This window comes from Ursus americanus, chromosome 16 (genome assembly GCF_024610735.1).
Source record: "Ursus americanus isolate L20-20 chromosome 16, mUrsAme1.1.p, whole genome shotgun sequence".
Taxonomy (NCBI): Eukaryota; Metazoa; Chordata; class Mammalia; order Carnivora; family Ursidae; genus Ursus; species Ursus americanus.
This window is the reverse complement of record NC_142142.1, coordinates 23,214,636-23,234,529: the sequence shown is the minus strand read 5'-3', so window position 1 is coordinate 23,234,529 and position 19,894 is coordinate 23,214,636.

Genomic DNA, 19,894 nt, shown 5'->3' with positions numbered 1-19,894 from the left:
TTAAGGAAAGTGCCATAAACTTAACAGGAGATGAGGACACTGGATCGATTGCTTCTTACAACCCACGGCTTCTCTCTCGTAGACATAAACATTTGCCACGTTGTGTGGAAAGCAGAAGGAAAGTGGCTGAGACTTTGCTTCGAGAGAGGATCTTACCAAATCGATCCTTCGAGGCATGTCTTCTATCGTGTAGTGGGAAGCATTCAGATAAGTGCGTTTCTCAGCCTAAAGAAATGATTGTACACTTAACATTTGGAAAGAATTCTGTGGAAACCATCTGAAACTCACATTTTGTCTCATGAACCTGGAAGCATTGGCTCAAGGGTGAGGGAACATGTGACTCAGTGCGGTTTCCTAAACCCTGAGCACCGAGCCTCTGGTTAGAGAATGCCACTTCAAGCATCCTGATGCATGGAGAGAGAAGTTTTGTCAACCATCTGTATTGAACGGTAAGAGAAGTGCCCTGCCGAGAACACTAAGAGAGAGCGCCATCTAGAGACAACCTTCCAACTTCCATCTACCTTCATGAAGATGGATGTATTTTCCAAAAGTTTGTATTAAAACACAAGGCACGTGCTGTATGCTCACATAAGAACACCCTTTGTAGAAGATCTTCCAACTCACATCTTCTGTCATGAAGATGGAAGTACTTGCAGAAGTGTGAGTGAACGCATCAGGAGAGGTTCTAGCTAAGTAGCATTGAGAACCAAGTCTGTGTTGTAGGAAGGCAACAACGATCTAACGTCGTTACCCATGAATACGCACGCATTTCCCAAAACGTGTGTTGAAACTTCAGGAAAATGCCATAGACGTAACCCTCAGTAAGGAGAGGGAATGCAAAGTGTCTTCTACCTCCCGTCTGTCATGATGATGGAAGCTTGTTTCAGAGTGTGAATTTAAGGGTAAGGAAAGGGCCAGTAACCGATCTTTGAGAAAGATCACTGTATCGAAGCCATCTTCCATCTCACATCTTCGGATGTGAAGATGAAAACTTTTGCACAGGGGTGTAAGGAAATATAAGGAAAGTGCCACAGACTGAAATCTATGAAAGAACGCCGTACACAAAGCATCTTGCATCCCACAATCTTCAGTCATGAGACCGGAAGCATGTGCAAAAGTGTACAAAAACATCAACATAAAGCACTTTGCTTAACGTGGTAGAAGAACACTGTGCAGCCACCATGTCTCAACTCATCACTCCTGTCGTGAAGATGGAGCTTTGTAAGGAAAGGGTAGTTAAGCAATCTTTGAGAAAGAATACTGTGTCGAAGCCATCTTCCCTCTCACGTCTTCAGACGTGAATATGTAACCGTTTGCACAGGGGTGTAAGGAAATATAAGGAAAGTGCCACAGACTGAAATCTATGAAAGAACGCCGTACACAAAGCATCTTGCATCCCACAATCTTCAGTCATGAGAACGGAAGCATGGGTCAAAGTGTGGAGGAAAACATCAACATAAAGCAGTTTGCTTAACTCTGTAGAAGGGCACTCTGCAGCCACCACGTCTCAACTCACCACTCCTGTGGTGAAGATGGAAGCCTTGGCAAGAGTGTGCACGAGCACGTAAAGAAAGGGCCGTCCAGTTAATTCTGAGACCCAAATCTGTGTCGATAGACTACAACACCGAACCCACCTCCTGACGAATGAATCAACCAGGGATTTCTTCCCTGTGTGTGGAACCCTAAGGAAAGTGCCATAAACTTAACAGGAGATGAGGACACTGGATCGATTGCTTCTTACAACCCACGGCTTCTCTCTCGTAGACATAAACATTTGCCACGTTGTGTGGAAAGCAGAAGGAAAGTGGCTGAGACTTTGCTTCGAGAGAGGATCTTACCAAATCGATCCTTCGAGGCATGTCTTCTATCGTGTAGTGGGAAGCATTCAGATAAGTGCGTTTCTCAGCATAAAGAAATGATTGTACACTTAACATTTGGAAAGAATTCTGTGGAAACCATCTGAAACTCACATTTTGTCTCATGAACCTGGAAGCATTGGCTCAAGGGTGAGGGAACATGTGACTCAGTGCGGTTTCCTAAACCCTGAGCACCGAGCCTCTGGTTAGAGAATGCCACTTCAAGCATCCTGATGCATGGAGAGAGAAGTTTTGTCAACCATCTGTATTGAACGGTAAGAGAAGTGCCCTGCCGAGAACACTAAGAGAGAGCGCCATCTAGAGACAACCTTCCAACTTCCATCTACCTTCATGAAGATGGATGTATTTTCCAAAAGTTTGTATTAAAACACAAGGCACGTGCTGTATGCTCACATAAGAACACCCTTTGTAGAAGATCTTCCAACTCACATCTTCTGTCATGAAGATGGAAGTACTTGCAGAAGTGTGAGTGAACGCATCAGGAGAGGTTCTAGCTAAGTAGCATTGAGAACCAAGTCTGTGTTGTAGGAAGGCAACAACGATCTAACGTCGTTACCCATGAATACGCACGCATTTCCCAAAACGTGTGTTGAAACTTCAGGAAAATGCCATAGACGTAACCCTCAGTAAGGAGAGGGAATGCAAAGTGTCTTCTACCTCCCGTCTGTCATGATGATGGAAGCTTGTTTCAGAGTGTGAATTTAAGGGTAAGGAAAGGGCCAGTAACCGATCTTTGAGAAAGATCACTGTATCGAAGCCATCTTCCATCTCACATCTTCGGATGTGAAGATGAAAACTTTTGCACAGGGGTGTAAGGAAATATAAGGAAAGTGCCACAGACTGAAATCTATGAAAGAACGCCGTACACAAAGCATCTTGCATCCCACAATCTTCAGTCATGAGACCGGAAGCATGTGCAAAAGTGTACAAAAACATCAACATAAAGCACTTTGCTTAACGTGGTAGAAGAACACTGTGCAGCCACCATGTCTCAACTCATCACTCCTGTCGTGAAGATGGAGCTTTGTAAGGAAAGGGTAGTTAAGCAATCTTTGAGAAAGAATACTGTGTCGAAGCCCTCTTCCCTCTCACGTCTTCAGACGTGAATATGTAACCGTTTGCACAGGGGTGTAAGGAAATATAAGGAAAGTGCCACAGACTGAAATCTATGAAAGAACGCCATACACAAAGCATCTTGCATCCCACAATCTTCAGTCATGAGACCGGAAGCATGTGCAAAAGTGTACAAAAACATCAACATAAAGCACTTTGCTTAACGTGGTAGAAGAACACTGTGCAGCCACCATGTCTCAACTCATCACTCCTGTCGTGAAGATGGAGCTTTGTAAGGAAAGGGTAGTTAAGCAATCTTTGAGAAAGAATACTGTGTCGAAGCCCTCTTCCCTCTCACGTCTTCAGACGTGAATATGTAACCGTTTGCACAGGGGTGTAAGGAAATATAAGGAAAGTGCCACAGACTGAAATCTATGAAAGAACGCCGTACACAAAGCATCTTGCATCCCACAATCTTCAGTCATGAGAACGGAAGCATGGGTCAAAGTGTGGAGGAAAACATCAACATAAAGCAGTTTGCTTCCACGTCTCAACTCACCACTCCTGTGGTGAAGATGGAAGCCTTGGCAAGAGTGTGCACGAGCACGTAAAGAAAGGGCCGTCCAGTTAATTCTGAGACCCAAATCTGTGTCGATAGACTACAACACCGAACCCACCTCCTGACGAATGAATCAACCAGGGATTTCTTCCCTGTGTGTGGAACCTTAAGGAAAGTGCCATAAACTTAACAGGAGATGAGGACACTGGATCGATTGCTTCTTACAACCCACGGCTTCTCTCTCGTAGACATAAACATTTGCCACGTTGTGTGGAAAGCAGAAGGAAAGTGGCTGAGACTTTGCTTCGAGAGAGGATCTTACCAAATCGATCCTTCGAGGCATGTCTTCTATCGTGTAGTGGGAAGCATTCAGATAAGTGCGTTTCTCAGCATAAAGAAATGATTGTACACTTAACATTTGGAAAGAATTCTGTGGAAACCATCTGAAACTCACATTTTGTCTCATGAACCTGGAAGCATTGGCTCAAGGGTGAGGGAACATGTGACTCAGTGCGGTTTCCTAAACCCTGAGCACCGAGCCTCTGGTTAGAGAATGCCACTTCAAGCATCCTGATGCATGGAGAGAGAAGTTTTGTCAACCATCTGTATTGAACGGTAAGAGAAGTGCCCTGCCGAGAACACTAAGAGAGAGCGCCATCTAGAGACAACCTTCCAACTTCCATCTACCTTCATGAAGATGGATGTATTTTCCAAAAGTTTGTATTAAAACACAAGGCACGTGCTGTATGCTCACATAAGAACACCCTTTGTAGAAGATCTTCCAACTCACATCTTCTGTCATGAAGATGGAAGTACTTGCAGAAGTGTGAGTGAACGCATCAGGAGAGGTTCTAGCTAAGTAGCATTGAGAACCAAGTCTGTGTTGTAGGAAGGCAACAACGATCTAACGTCGTTACCCATGAATACGCACGCATTTCCCAAAACGTGTGTTGAAACTTCAGGAAAATGCCATAGACGTAACCCTCAGTAAGGAGAGGGAATGCAAAGTGTCTTCTACCTCCCGTCTGTCATGATGATGGAAGCTTGTTTCAGAGTGTGAATTTAAGGGTAAGGAAAGGGCCAGTAACCGATCTTTGAGAAAGATCACTGTATCGAAGCCATCTTCCATCTCACATCTTCGGATGTGAAGATGAAAACTTTTGCACAGGGGTGTAAGGAAATATAAGGAAAGTGCCACAGACTGAAATCTATGAAAGAACGCCGTACAGAGAGCATCTTGCATCCCACAATCTTCAGTCATGAGACCGGAAGCATGTGCAAAAGTGTACAAAAACATCAACATAAAGCACTTTGCTTAACGTGGTAGAAGAACACTGTGCAGCCACCATGTCTCAACTCATCACTCCTGTCGTGAAGATGGAGCTTTGTAAGGAAAGGGTAGTTAAGCAATCTTTGAGAAAGAATACTGTGTCGAAGCCCTCTTCCCTCTCACGTCTTCAGACGTGAATATGTAACCGTTTGCACAGGGGTGTAAGGAAATATAAGGAAAGTGCCACAGACTGAAATCTATGAAAGAACGCCGTACACAAAGCATCTTGCATCCCACAATCTTCAGTCATGAGAACGGAAGCATGGGTCAAAGTGTGGAGGAAAACATCAACATAAAGCAGTTTGCTTAACTCTGTAGAAGGGCACTCTGCAGCCACCACGTCTCAACTCACCACTCCTGTGGTGAAGATGGAAGCCTTGGCAAGAGTGTGCACGAGCACGTAAAGAAAGGGCCGTCCAGTTAATTCTGAGACCCAAATCTGTGTCGATAGACTACAACACCGAACCCACCTCCTGACGAATGAATCAACCAGGGATTTCTTCCCTGTGTGTGGAACCTTAAGGAAAGTGCCATAAACTTAACAGGAGATGAGGACACTGGATCGATTGCTTCTTACAACCCACGGCTTCTCTCTCGTAGACATAAACATTTGCCACGTTGTGTGGAAAGCAGAAGGAAAGTGGCTGAGACTTTGCTTCGAGAGAGGATCTTACCAAATCGATCCTTCGAGGCATGTCTTCTATCGTGTAGTGGGAAGCATTCAGATAAGTGCGTTTCTCAGCCTAAAGAAATGATTGTACACTTAACATTTGGAAAGAATTCTGTGGAAACCATCTGAAACTCACATTTTGTCTCATGAACCTGGAAGCATTGGCTCAAGGGTGAGGGAACATGTGACTCAGTGCGGTTTCCTAAACCCTGAGCACCGAGCCTCTGGTTAGAGAATGCCACTTCAAGCATCCTGATGCATGGAGAGAGAAGTTTTGTCAACCATCTGTATTGAACGGTAAGAGAAGTGCCCTGCCGAGAACACTAAGAGAGAGCGCCATCTAGAGACAACCTTCCAACTTCCATCTACCTTCATGAAGATGGATGTATTTTCCAAAAGTTTGTATTAAAACACAAGGCACGTGCTGTATGCTCACATAAGAACACCCTTTGTAGAAGATCTTCCAACTCACATCTTCTGTCATGAAGATGGAAGTACTTGCAGAAGTGTGAGTGAACGCATCAGGAGAGGTTCTAGCTAAGTAGCATTGAGAACCAAGTCTGTGTTGTAGGAAGGCAACAACGATCTAACGTCGTTACCCATGAATACGCACGCATTTCCCAAAACGTGTGTTGAAACTTCAGGAAAATGCCATAGACGTAACCCTCAGTAAGGAGAGGGAATGCAAAGTGTCTTCTACCTCCCGTCTGTCATGATGATGGAAGCTTGTTTCAGAGTGTGAATTTAAGGGTAAGGAAAGGGCCAGTAACCGATCTTTGAGAAAGATCACTGTATCGAAGCCATCTTCCATCTCACATCTTCGGATGTGAAGATGAAAACTTTTGCACAGGGGTGTAAGGAAATATAAGGAAAGTGCCACAGACTGAAATCTATGAAAGAACGCCGTACAGAGAGCATCTTGCATCCCACAATCTTCAGTCATGAGACCGGAAGCATGTGCAAAAGTGTACAAAAACATCAACATAAAGCACTTTGCTTAACGTGGTAGAAGAACACTGTGCAGCCACCATGTCTCAACTCATCACTCCTGTCGTGAAGATGGAGCTTTGTAAGGAAAGGGTAGTTAAGCAATCTTTGAGAAAGAATACTGTGTCGAAGCCATCTTCCCTCTCACGTCTTCAGACGTGAATAAGTAACCGTTTGCACAGGGGTGTAAGGAAATATAAGGAAAGTGCCACAGACTGAAATCTATGAAAGAACGCCGTACACAAAGCATCTTGCATCCCACAATCTTCAGTCATGAGAACGGAAGCATGGGTCAAAGTGTGGAGGAAAACATCAACATAAAGCAGTTTGCTTAACTCTGTAGAAGGGCACTCTGCAGCCACCACGTCTCAACTCACCACTCCTGTGGTGAAGATGGAAGCCTTGGCAAGAGTGTGCACGAGCACGTAAAGAAAGGGCCGTCCAGTTAATTCTGAGACCCAAATCTGTGTCGATAGACTACAACACCGAACCCACCTCCTGACGAATGAATCAACCAGGGATTTCTTCCCTGTGTGTGGAACCTTAAGGAAAGTGCCATAAACTTAACAGGAGATGAGGACACTGGATCGATTGCTTCTTACAACCCACGGCTTCTCTCTCGTAGACATAAACATTTGCCACGTTGTGTGGAAAGCAGAAGGAAAGTGGCTGAAACTTTGCTTCGAGAGAGGATCTTACCAAATCGATCCTTCGAGGCATGTCTTCTATCGTGTAGTGGGAAGCATTCAGATAAGTGCGTTTCTCAGCCTAAAGAAATGATTGTACACTTAACATTTGGAAAGAATTCTGTGGAAACCATCTGAAACTCACATTTTGTCTCATGAACCTGGAAGCATTGGCTCAAGGGTGAGGGAACATGTGACTCAGTGCGGTTTCCTAAACCCTGAGCACCGAGCCTCTGGTTAGAGAATGCCACTTCAAGCATCCTGATGCATGGAGAGAGAAGTTTTGTCAACCATCTGTATTGAACGGTAAGAGAAGTGCCCTGCCGAGAACACTAAGAGAGAGCGCCATCTAGAGACAACCTTCCAACTTCCATCTACCTTCATGAAGATGGATGTATTTTCCAAAAGTTTGTATGAAAACACAAGGCACGTGCTGTATGCTCACATAAGAACACCCTTTGTAGAAGATCTTCCAACTCACATCTTCTGTCATGAAGATGGAAGTACTTGCAGAAGTGTGAGTGAACGCATCAGGAGAGGTTCTAGCTAAGTAGCATTGAGAACCAAGTCTGTGTTGTAGGAAGGCAACAACGATCTAACGTCATTACCCATGAATACGCACGCATTTCCCAAAACGTGTGTTGAAACTTCAGGAAAATGCCATAGACGTAACCCTCAGTAAGGAGAGGGAATGCAAAGTGTCTTCTACCTCCCGTCTGTCATGATGATGGAAGCTTGTTTCAGAGTGTGAATTTAAGGGTAAGGAAAGGGCCAGTAACCGATCTTTGAGAAAGATCACTGTATCGAAGCCATCTTCCATCTCACATCTTCGGATGTGAAGATGAAAACTTTTGCACAGGGGTGTAAGGAAATATAAGGAAAGTGCCACAGACTGAAATCTATGAAAGAACGCCGTACAGAGAGCATCTTGCATCCCACAATCTTCAGTCATGAGACCGGAAGCATGTGCAAAAGTGTACAAAAACATCAACATAAAGCACTTTGCTTAACGTGGTAGAAGAACACTGTGCAGCCACCATGTCTCAACTCATCACTCCTGTCGTGAAGATGGAGCTTTGTAAGGAAAGGGTAGTTAAGCAATCTTTGAGAAAGAATACTGTGTCGAAGCCCTCTTCCCTCTCACGTCTTCAGACGTGAATATGTAACCGTTTGCACAGGGGTGTAAGGAAATATAAGGAAAGTGCCACAGACTGAAATCTATGAAAGAACGCCGTACACAAAGCACCTTGCATCCCACAATCTTCAGTCATGAGAACGGAAGCATGGGTCAAAGTGTGGAGGAAAACATCAACATAAAGCAGTTTGCTTAACTCTGTAGAAGGGCACTCTGCAGCCACCACGTCTCAACTCACCACTCCTGTGGTGAAGATGGAAGCCTTGGCAAGAGTGTGCACGAGCACGTAAAGAAAGGGCCGTCCAGTTAATTCTGAGACCCAAATCTGTGTCGATAGACTACAACACCGAACCCACCTCCTGACGAATGAATCAACCAGGGATTTCTTCCCTGTGTGTGGAACCCTAAGGAAAGTGCCATAAACTTAACAGGAGATGAGGACACTGGATCGATTGCTTCTTACAACCCACGGCTTCTCTCTCGTAGACATAAACATTTGCTACGTTGTGTGGAAAGCAGAAGGAAAGTGGCTGAGACTTTGCTTCGAGAGAGGATCTTACCAAATCGATCCTTCGAGGCATGTCTTCTATCGTGTAGTGGGAAGCATTCAGATAAGTGCGTTTCTCAGCCTAAAGAAATGATTGTACACTTAACATTTGGAAAGAATTCTGTGGAAACCATCTGAAACTCACATTTTGTCTCATGAACCTGGAAGCATTGGCTCAAGGGTGAGGGAACATGTGACTCAGTGCGGTTTCCTAAACCCTGAGCACCGAGCCTCTGGTTAGAGAATGCCACTTCAAGCATCCTGATGCATGGAGAGAGAAGTTTTGTCAACCATCTGTATTGAACGGTAAGAGAAGTGCCCTGCCGAGAACACTAAGAGAGAGCGCCATCTAGAGACAACCTTCCAACTTCCATCTACCTTCATGAAGATGGATGTATTTTCCAAAAGTTTGTATTAAAACACAAGGCACGTGCTGTATGCTCACATAAGAACACCCTTTGTAGAAGATCTTCCAACTCACATCTTCTGTCATGAAGATGGAAGTACTTGCAGAAGTGTGAGTGAACGCATCAGGAGAGGTTCTAGCTAAGTAGCATTGAGAACCAAGTCTGTGTTGTAGGAAGGCAACAACGATCTAACGTCGTTACCCATGAATACGCACGCATTTCCCAAAACGTGTGTTGAAACTTCAGGAAAATGCCATAGACGTAACCCTCAGTAAGGAGAGGGAATGCAAAGTGTCTTCTACCTCCCGTCTGTCATGATGATGGAAGCTTGTTTCAGAGTGTGAATTTAAGGGTAAGGAAAGGGCCAGTAACCGATCTTTGAGAAAGATCACTGTATCGAAGCCATCTTCCATCTCACATCTTCGGATGTGAAGATGAAAACTTTTGCACAGGGGTGTAAGGAAATATAAGGAAAGTGCCACAGACTGAAATCTATGAAAGAACGCCGTACAGAAAGCATCTTGCATCCCACAATCTTCAGTCATGAGACCGGAAGCATGTGCAAAAGTGTACAAAAACATCAACATAAAGCACTTTGCTTAACGTGGTAGAAGAACACTGTGCAGCCACCATGTCTCAACTCATCACTCCTGTCGTGAAGATGGAGCTTTGTAAGGAAAGGGTAGTTAAGCAATCTTTGAGAAAGAATACTGTGTCGAAGCCATCTTCCCTCTCACGTCTTCAGACGTGAATAAGTAACCGTTTGCACAGGGGTGTAAGGAAATATAAGGAAAGTGCCACAGACTGAAATCTATGAAAGAACGCCGTACACAAAGCATCTTGCATCCCACAATCTTCAGTCATGAGAACGGAAGCATGGGTCAAAGTGTGGAGGAAAACATCAACATAAAGCAGTTTGCTTAACTCTGTAGAAGGGCACTCTGCAGCCACCACGTCTCAACTCACCACTCCTGTGGTGAAGATGGAAGCCTTGGCAAGAGTGTGCACGAGCACGTAAAGAAAGGGCCGTCCAGTTAATTCTGAGACCCAAATCTGTGTCGATAGACTACAACACCGAACCCACCTCCTGACGAATGAATCAACCAGGGATTTCTTCCCTGTGTGTGGAACCTTAAGGAAAGTGCCATAAACTTAGGTGTTGAGAACACTGGATCGATAGCATCTTACAACCCAGAGCTTCTGCCACGTAGACATAAATATTTGCCACGTTGGGTGGAAAGCAGAAGGAAAGTGGCTGAAACTTTGCTTCGAGAGAGGATCTTACCAAATCGATCCTTCGAGGCATGTCTTCTATCGTGTAGTGGGAAGCATTCAGATAAGTGCGTTTCTCAGCCTAAAGAAATGATTGTACACTTAACATTTGGAAAGAATTCTGTGGAAACCATCTGAAACTCACATTTTGTCTCATGAACCTGGAAGCATTGGCTCAAGGGTGAGGGAACATGTGACTCAGTGCGGTTTCCTAAACCCTGAGCACCGAGCCTCTGGTTAGAGAATGCCACTTCAAGCATCCTGATGCATGGAGAGAGAAGTTTTGTCAACCATCTGTATTGAACGGTAAGAGAAGTGCCCTGCCGAGAACACTAAGAGAGAGCGCCATCTAGAGACAACCTTCCAACTTCCATCTACCTTCATGAAGATGGATGTATTTTCCAAAAGTTTGTATTAAAACACAAGGCACGTGCTGTATGCTCACATAAGAACACCCTTTGTAGAAGATCTTCCAACTCACATCTTCTGTCATGAAGATGGAAGTACTTGCAGAAGTGTGAGTGAACGCATCAGGAGAGGTTCTAGCTAAGTAGCATTGAGAACCAAGTCTGTGTTGTAGGAAGGCAACAACGATCTAATGTCGTTACCCATGAATACGCACGCATTTCCCAAAACGTGTGTTGAAACTTCAGGAAAATGCCATAGACGTAACCCTCAGTAAGGAGAGGGAATGCAAAGTGTCTTCTACCTCCCGTCTGTCATGATGATGGAAGCTTGTTTCAGAGTGTGAATTTAAGGGTAAGGAAAGGGCCAGTAACCGATCTTTGAGAAAGATCACTGTATCGAAGCCATCTTCCATCTCACATCTTCGGATGTGAAGATGAAAACTTTTGCACAGGGGTGTAAGGAAATATAAGGAAAGTGCCACAGACTGAAATCTATGAAAGAACGCCATACAGAAAGCATCTTGCATCCCACAATCTTCAGTCATGAGACCGGAAGCATGTGCAAAAGTGTACAAAAACATCAACATAAAGCACTTTGCTTAACGTGGTAGAAGAACACTGTGCAGCCACCATGTCTCAACTCATCACTCCTGTCGTGAAGATGGAGCTTTGTAAGGAAAGGGTAGTTAAGCAATCTTTGAGAAAGAATACTGTGTCGAAGCCATCTTCCCTCTCACGTCTTCAGACGTGAATAAGTAACCGTTTGCACAGGGGTGTAAGGAAATATAAGGAAAGTGCCACAGACTGAAATCTATGAAAGAACGCCGTACACAAAGCATCTTGCATCCCACAATCTTCAGTCATGAGAACGGAAGCATGGGTCAAAGTGTGGAGGAAAACATCAACATAAAGCAGTTTGCTTAACTCTGTAGAAGGGCACTCTGCAGCCACCACGTCTCAACTCACCACTCCTGTGGTGAAGATGGAAGCCTTGGCAAGAGTGTGCACGAGCACGTAAAGAAAGGGCCGTCCAGTTAATTCTGAGACCCAAATCTGTGTCGATAGACTACAACACCGAACCCACCTCCTGACGAATGAATCAACCAGGGATTTCTTCCCTGTGTGTGGAACCTTAAGGAAAGTGCCATAAACTTAGGTGTTGAGAACACTGGATCGATAGCATCTTACAACCCAGAGCTTCTGCCACGTAGACATAAATATTTGCCACGTTGGGTGGAAAGCAGAAGGAAAGTGGCTGAAACTTTGCTTCGAGAGAGGATCTTACCAAATCGATCCTTCGAGGCATGTCTTCTATCGTGTAGTGGGAAGCATTCAGATAAGTGCGTTTCTCAGCCTAAAGAAATGATTGTACACTTAACATTTGGAAAGAATTCTGTGGAAACCATCTGAAACTCACATTTTGTCTCATGAACCTGGAAGCATTGGCTCAAGGGTGAGGGAACATGTGACTCAGTGCGGTTTCCTAAACCCTGAGCACCGAGCCTCTGGTTAGAGAATGCCACTTCAAGCATCCTGATGCATGGAGAGAGAAGTTTTGTCAACCATCTGTATTGAACGGTAAGAGAAGTGCCCTGCCGAGAACACTAAGAGAGAGCGCCATCTAGAGACAACCTTCCAACTTCCATCTACCTTCATGAAGATGGATGTATTTTCCAAAAGTTTGTATGAAAACACAAGGCACGTGCTGTATGCTCACATAAGAACACCCTTTGTAGAAGATCTTCCAACTCACATCTTCTGTCATGAAGATGGAAGTACTTGCAGAAGTGTGAGTGAACGCATCAGGAGAGGTTCTAGCTAAGTAGCATTGAGAACCAAGTCTGTGTTGTAGGAAGGCAACAACGATCTAACGTCGTTACCCATGAATACGCACGCATTTCCCAAAACGTGTGTTGAAACTTCAGGAAAATGCCATAGACGTAACCTTCAGTAAGGAGAGGGAATGCAAAGTGTCTTCTACCTCCCGTCTGTCATGATGATGGAAGCTTGTTTCAGAGTGTGAATTTAAGGGTAAGGAAAGGGCCAGTAACCGATCTTTGAGAAAGATCACTGTATCGAAGCCATCTTCCATCTCACATCTTCGGATGTGAAGATGAAAACTTTTGCACAGGGGTGTAAGGAAATATAAGGAAAGTGCCACAGACTGAAATCTATGAAAGAACGCCGTACAGAAAGCATCTTGCATCCCACAATCTTCAGTCATGAGACCGGAAGCATGTGCAAAAGTGTACAAAAACATCAACATAAAGCACTTTGCTTAACGTGGTAGAAGAACACTGTGCAGCCACCATGTCTCAACTCATCACTCCTGTCGTGAAGATGGAGCTTTGTAAGGAAAGGGTAGTTAAGCAATCTTTGAGAAAGAATACTGTGTCGAAGCCCTCTTCCCTCTCACGTCTTCAGACGTGAATATGTAACCGTTTGCACAGGGGTGTAAGGAAATATAAGGAAAGTGCCACAGACTGAAATCTATGAAAGAACGCCGTACACAAAGCATCTTGCATCCCACAATCTTCAGTCATGAGACCGGAAGCATGTGCAAAAGTGTACAAAAACATCAACATAAAGCACTTTGCTTAACGTGGTAGAAGAACACTGTGCAGCCACCATATCTCAACTCATCACTCCTGTCGTGAAGATGGAGCTTTGTAAGGAAAGGGTAGTTAAGCAATCTTTGAGAAAGAATACTGTGTCGAAGCCCTCTTCCCTCTCACGTCTTCAGACGTGAATATGTAACCGTTTGCACAGGGGTGTAAGGAAATATAAGGAAAGTGCCACAGACTGAAATCTATGAAAGAACGCCGTACACAAAGCATCTTGCATCCCACAATCTTCAGTCATGAGAACGGAAGCATGGGTCAAAGTGTGGAGGAAAACATCAACATAAAGCAGTTTGCTTCCACGTCTCAACTCACCACTCCTGTGGTGAAGATGGAAGCCTTGGCAAGAGTGTGCACGAGCACGTAAAGAAAGGGCCGTCCAGTTAATTCTGAGACCCAAATCTGTGTCGATAGACTACAACACCGAACCCACCTCCTGACGAATGAATCAACCAGGGATTTCTTCCCTGTGTGTGGATCCTTAAGGAAAGTGCCATAAACTTAGGTGTTGAGAACACTGGATCGATAACATCTTACAACCCAGAGCTTCTGCCACGTAGACATAAATATTTGCCACGTTCGGTGGAAAGCAGAAGGAAAGTGGCTGAAACTTTGCTTCGAGAGAGGATCTTATCAAATCGATCCTTCGAGGCATGTCTTCTATCGTGTAGTGGGAAGCATTCAGATAAGTGCGTTTCTCAGCCTAAAGAAATGATTGTACACTTAACATTTGGAAAGAATTCTGTGGAAACCATCCGAAACTCACATTTTGTCTCATGAACCTGGAAGCATTGGCTCAAGGGTGAGGGAACATGTGACTCAGTGCGGTTTCCTAAACCCTGAGCACCGAGCCTCTGGTTAGAGAATGCCACTTCAAGCATCCTGATGCATGGAGAGAGAAGTTTTGTCAACCATCTGTATTGAACGGTAAGAGAAGTGCCCTGCCGAGAACACTAAGAGAGAGCGCCATCTAGAGACAACCTTCCAACTTCCATCTACCTTCATGAAGATGGATGTATTTTCCAAAAGTTTGTATTAAAACACAAGGCACGTGCTGTATGCTCACATAAGAACACCCTTTGTAGAAGATCTTCCAACTCACATCTTCTGTCATGAAGATGGAAGTACTTGCAGAAGTGTGAGTGAACGCATCAGGAGAGGTTCTAGCTAAGTAGCATTGAGAACCAAGTCTGTGTTGTAGGAAGGCAACAACGATCTAACGTCGTTACCCATGAATACGCACGCATTTCCCAAAACGTGTGTTGAAACTTCAGGAAAATGCCATAGACGTAACCCTCAGTAAGGAGAGGGAATGCAAAGTGTCTTCTACCTCCCGTCTGTCATGATGATGGAAGCTTGTTTCAGAGTGTGAATTTAAGGGTAAGGAAAGGGCCAGTAACCGATCTTTGAGAAAGATCACTGTATCGAAGCCATCTTCCATCTCACATCTTCGGATGTGAAGTTGAAAACTTTTGCACAGGGGTGTAAGGAAATATAAGGAAAGTGCCACAGACTGAAATCTATGAAAGAACGCCGTACAGAAAGCATCTTGCATCCCACAATCTTCAGTCATGAGACCGGAAGCATGTGCAAAAGTGTACAAAAACATCAACATAAAGCACTTTGCTTAACGTGGTAGAAGAACACTGTGCAGCCACCATGTCTCAACTCATCACTCCTGTCGTGAAGATGGAGCTTTGTAAGGAAAGGGTAGTTAAGCAATCTTTGAGAAAGAATACTGTGTCGAAGCCCTCTTCCCTCTCACATCTTCAGACGTGAATATGTAACCGTTTGCACAGGGGTGTAAGGAAATATAAGGAAAGTGCCACAGACTGAAATCTATGAAAGAACGCCGTACACAAAGCATCTTGCATCCCACAATCTTCAGTCATGAGAACGGAAGCATGGGTCAAAGTGTGGAGGAAAACATCAACATAAAGCAGTTTGCTTAACTCTGTAGAAGGGCACTCTGCAGCCACCACGTCTCAACTCACCACTCCTGTGGTGAAGATGGAAGCCTTGGCAAGAGTGTGCACGAGCACGTAAAGAAAGGGCCGTCCAGTTAATTCTGAGACCCAAATCTGTGTCGATAGACTACAACACCGAACCCACCTCCTGACGAATGAATCAACCAGGGATTTCTTCCCTGTGTGTGGAACCTTAAGGAAAGTGCCATAAACTTAACAGGAGATGAGGACACTGGATCGATTGCTTCTTACAACCCACGGCTTCTCTCTCGTAGACATAAACATTTGCCACGTTGTGTGGAAAGCAGAAGGAAAGTGGCTGAGACTTTGCTTCGAGAGAGGATCTTACCAAATCGATCCTTCGAGGCATGTCTTCTATCGTGTAGTGGGAAGCATTCAGATAAGTGCGTTTCTCAGCATAAAGAAATGATTGTACACTTAACATTTGGAAAGAATTCTGTGGAAACCATCTGAAACTCACATTTTGTCTCATGAACCTGGAAGCATTGGCTCAAGGGTGAGGGAACATGTGACTCAGTGCGGTTTCCTAAACCCTGAGCACCGAGCCTCTGGTTAGAGAATGCCACTTCAAGCATCCTGATGCATGGAGAGAGAAGTTTTGTCAACCATCTGTATTGAACGGTAAGAGAAGTGCCCTGCCGAGAACACTAAGAGAGAGCGCCATCTAGAGACAACCTTCCAACTTCCATCTACCTTCATGAAGATGGATGTATTTTCCAAAAGTTTGTATGAAAACACAAGGCACGTGCTGTATGCTCACATAAGAACACCCTTTGTAGAAGATCTTCCAACTCACATCTTCTGTCATGAAGATGGAAGTACTTGCAGAAGTGTGAGTGAACGCATCAGGAGAGGTTCTAGCTAAGTAGCATTGAGAACCAAGTCTGTGTTGTAGGAAGGCAACAACGATCTAACGTCGTTACCCATGAATACGCACGCATTTCCCAAAACGTGTGTTGAAACTTCAGGAAAATGCCATAGACGTAACCCTCAGTAAGGAGAGGGAATGCAAAGTGTCTTCTACCTCCCGTCTGTCATGATGATGGAAGCTTGTTTCAGAGTGTGAATTTAAGGGTAAGGAAAGGGCCAGTAACCGATCTTTGAGAAAGATCACTGTATCGAAGCCATCTTCCATCTCACATCTTCGGATGTGAAGTTGAAAACTTTTGCACAGGGGTGTAAGGAAATATAAGGAAAGTGCCACAGACTGAAATCTATGAAAGAACGCCGTACAGAAAGCATCTTGCATCCCACAATCTTCAGTCATGAGACCGGAAGCATGTGCAAAAGTGTACAAAAACATCAACATAAAGCACTTTGCTTAACGTGGTAGAAGAACACTGTGCAGCCACCATGTCTCAACTCATCACTCCTGTCGTGAAGATGGAGCTTTGTAAGGAAAGGGTAGTTAAGCAATCTTTGAGAAAGAATACTGTGTCGAAGCCATCTTCCCTCTCACGTCTTCAGACGTGAATATGTAACCGTTTGCACAGGGGTGTAAGGAAATATAAGGAAAGTGCCACAGACTGAAATCTATGAAAGAACGCCGTACACAAAGCATCTTGCATCCCACAATCTTCAGTCATGAGAACGGAAGCATGGGTCAAAGTGTGGAGGAAAACATCAACATAAAGCAGTTTGCTTAACTCTGTAGAAGGGCACTCTGCAGCCACCACGTCTCAACTCACCACTCCTGTGGTGAAGATGGAAGCCTTGGCAAGAGTGTGCACGAGCACATAAAGAAAGGGCCGTCCAGTTAATTCTGAGACCCAAATCTGTGTCGATAGACTACAACACCGAACCCACCTCCTGACGAATGAATCAACCAGGGATTTCTTCCCTGTGTGTGGAACCTTAAGGAAAGTGCCATAAACTTAGGTGTTGAGAACACTGGATCGATAGCATCTTACAACCCAGAGCTTCTGCCACGTAGACATAAATATTTGCCACGTTGGGTGGAAAGCAGAAGGAAAGTGGCTGAAACTTTGCTTCGAGAGAGGATCTTACCAAATCGATCCTTCGAGGCATGTCTTCTATCGTGTAGTGGGAAGCATTCAGATAAGTGCGTTTCTCAGCCTAAAGAAATGATTGTACACTTAACATTTGGAAAGAATTCTGTGGAAACCATCTGAAACTCACATTTTGTCTCATGAACCTGGAAGCATTGGCTCAAGGGTGAGGGAACATGTGACTCAGTGCGGTTTCCTAAACCCTGAGCACCGAGCCTCTGGTTAGAGAATGCCACTTCAAGCATCCTGATGCATGGAGAGAGAAGTTTTGTCAACCATCTGTATTGAACGGTAAGAGAAGTGCCCTGCCGAGAACACTAAGAGAGAGCGCCATCTAGAGACAACCTTCCAACTTCCATCTACCTTCATGAAGATGGATGTATTTTCCAAAAGTTTGTATGAAAACACAAGGCACGTGCTGTATGCTCACATAAGAACACCCTTTGTAGAAGATCTTCCAACTCACATCTTCTGTCATGAAGATGGAAGTACTTGCAGAAGTGTGAGTGAACGCATCAGGAGAGGTTCTAGCTAAGTAGCATTGAGAACCAAGTCTGTGTTGTAGGAAGGCAACAACGATCTAACGTCGTTACCCATGAATACGCACGCATTTCCCAAAACGTGTGTTGAAACTTCAGGAAAATGCCATAGACGTAACCCTCAGTAAGGAGAGGGAATGCAAAGTGTCTTCTACCTCCCGTCTGTCATGATGATGGAAGCTTGTTTCAGAGTGTGAATTTAAGGGTAAGGAAAGGGCCAGTAACCGATCTTTGAGAAAGATCACTGTATCGAAGCCATCTTCCATCTCACATCTTCGGATGTGAAGATGAAAACTTTTGCACAGGGGTGTAAGGAAATATAAGGAAAGTGCCACAGACTGAAATCTATGAAAGAACGCCGTACAGAAAGCATCTTGCATCCCACAATCTTCAGTCATGAGACCGGAAGCATGTGCAAAAGTGTACAAAAACATCAACATAAAGCACTTTGCTTAACGTGGTAGAAGAACACTGTGCAGCCACCATGTCTCAACTCATCACTCCTGTCGTGAAGATGGAGCTTTGTAAGGAAAGGGTAGTTAAGCAATCTTTGAGAAAGAATACTGTGTCGAAGCCATCTTCCCTCTCACGTCTTCAGACGTGAATATGTAACCGTTTGCACAGGGGTGTAAGGAAATATAAGGAAAGTGCCACAGACTGAAATCTATGAAAGAACGCCGTACACAAAGCATCTTGCATCCCACAATCTTCAGTCATGAGAACGGAAGCATGGGTCAAAGTGTGGAGGAAAACATCAACATAAAGCAGTTTGCTTAACTCTGTAGAAGGGCACTCTGCAGCCACCACGTCTCAACTCACCACTCCTGTGGTGAAGATGGAAGCCTTGGCAAGAGTGTGCACGAGCACGTAAAGAAAGGGCCGTCCAGTTAATTCTGAGACCCAAATCTGTGTCGATAGACTACAACACCGAACCCACCTCCTGACGAATGAATCAACCAGGGATTTCTTCCCTGTGTGTGGAACCTTAAGGAAAGTGCCATAAACTTAACAGGAGATGAGGACACTGGATCGATTGCTTCTTACAACCCACGGCTTCTCTCTCGTAGACATAAACATTTGCCACGTTGGGTGGAAAGCAGAAGGAAAGTGGCTGAGACTTTGCTTCGAGAGAGGATCTTACCAAATCGATCCTTCGAGGCATGTCTTCTATCGTGTAGTGGGAAGCATTCAGATAAGTGCGTTTCTCAGCCTAAAGAAATGATTGTACACTTAACATTTGGAAAGAATTCTGTGGAAACCATCTGAAACTCACATTTTGTCTCATGAACCTGGAAGCATTGGCTCAAGGGTGAGGGAACATGTGACTCAGTGCGGTTTCCTAAACCCTGAGCACCGAGCCTCTGGTTAGAGAATGCCACTTCAAGCATCCTGATGCATGGAGAGAGAAGTTTTGTCAACCATCTGTATTGAACGGTAAGAGAAGTGCCCTGCCGAGAACACTAAGAGAGAGCGCCATCTAGAGACAACCTTCCAACTTCCATCTACCTTCATGAAGATGGATGTATTTTCCAAAAGTTTGTATTAAAACACAAGGCACGTGCTGTATGCTCACATAAGAACACCCTTTGTAGAAGATCTTCCAACTCACATCTTCTGTCATGAAGATGGAAGTACTTGCAGAAGTGTGAGTGAACGCATCAGGAGAGGTTCTAGCTAAGTAGCATTGAGAACCAAGTCTGTGTTGTAGGAAGGCAACAACGATCTAACGTCGTTACCCATGAATACGCACGCATTTCCCAAAACGTGTGTTGAAACTTCAGGAAAATGCCATAGACGTAACCCTCAG